This window comes from Phacochoerus africanus, chromosome 12, assembly GCF_016906955.1.
Source record: "Phacochoerus africanus isolate WHEZ1 chromosome 12, ROS_Pafr_v1, whole genome shotgun sequence".
Classification (NCBI taxonomy): Eukaryota; Metazoa; Chordata; class Mammalia; order Artiodactyla; family Suidae; genus Phacochoerus; species Phacochoerus africanus.
Window position 1 is genome coordinate 10,445,257 of NC_062555.1, and position 1,575 is coordinate 10,446,831.

The following is a 1,575-nucleotide window of genomic DNA, read 5'->3' on the forward strand; positions in this document are numbered from 1 at the left end:
TAAAGTCCCCCACTGTTATTCTGCTACTGTCAATTTCTTCTTTTACGGATGTTAGCAGTTGACTTACATATTGTGCTGCTTTGATGGTTGGTACATATATATTTACAGTTGTTGTACCTTCTTCATGAATTGATCCTTTGATCATTATGTAATGTTGTTGTCTCTTATAACCACCTATTTTATTTATATTTATAGCCATACCTGTGGCATATGGAAGTTCCCTGGCCTAGGGTTGAATCAGAATTGCAGATTTGGCCTATGCCACAGCCACAATACCAGATCTGAGCTGCATCTGTGACCTATGCTGCAATTTGTGGAACCCCAGAGTGAGGCCAGGAATGGAACCTGCATCCTCACAGAGACAATGTGGGTCTTTAACCCACTGAGCCACAAAAGGAACTCCTAGCCATTTTTCATCCTTTTTTTTTTCTTTTTAGGGTCACACATGCAGAATATGTATGGAAGTTCCCAGGCTAGGGGTAGAATTGTAGCTACAGCTGCTGGTCTATGCCACAGCCACAGAAACTTGGGATCCAAGCCTCATTTGCGACTTACACCACAGTTCATGGCAATGCCAGGTCCTTAACCCACTAAGCAAGGCTAAGGATCGAACCCACATCCTCATGGATACTAGTTAGGTTTATAACCCTCTGAGCCACAATAGGAACTCCATAACCATCTTTATTTTAAAGTCTATTTTTCCTGATATAACTAGTCAGGATTTCTTCTGATGTCCATTTACATGAAATACCTTTTTCCATTCCCTCACTTTCAGTCTGTATATGTCCCTAGATCTGAAGTTAGTCTCTTGTAGACAGCATATATGTGTGTCTTACTTTTGTATCTATTCAGACAAGTCAGTGCCTTTTGGTTGGAGCAGTTAATCCATTCACATTTAAGACAGTTATTGATAGGTACTTACTGCTCTTTTGTTAATTGTTTTGGATTTATTTTTGTAGGTCTTTGTACTTCCTTTCTTTTTCTGTTTTCTTGTCATTTGATTATCTTTAGTGTTGTATTGAGATTGCTTTTAATTCTTATGGGTGTATCTATTGAGGATTACTGGCTTAATATTTTGATGTAGAGTCTATGTACAAGACTATTTCAAGCTACTGGTCTCTTCATTTCAAATTCCTTCCCAATGTCCAGCTTTTGTACTCTCCTCATGATTGCTGGTTTTGATGTATTATTTGAGTGTGAATGATTTCCTAACTTTACTCTATGTTTGCCTTTACCAGTGTGCTTTCATATTTGTAATTTTCTTGTTTCTGGTAATGGATTTTTCTTTTTTGCATAGAGAAGCTCCTTTAGCATTTGTTGTAAAGATGATTTCATGGTACTGAATTCTCTGGGCTTTTGGTTATCTATAAAGTTTTTGATTTCTCCATTAAATACAAATAAGAGGTTTGTGGAGTGGTATTGGTTTTAGGTTTTACCTTGTCATCAATTTAAAAATATCTCAACACCCCCTTTTGTTCTGCAGAGTTTCTGCTGAAAAGTCAGCTTATAACCTTATGGAAGTTCCCTGGTGTGTTATTTGTTGCCTTTCTCTTATTGCTTTTACTATTTTCTAGG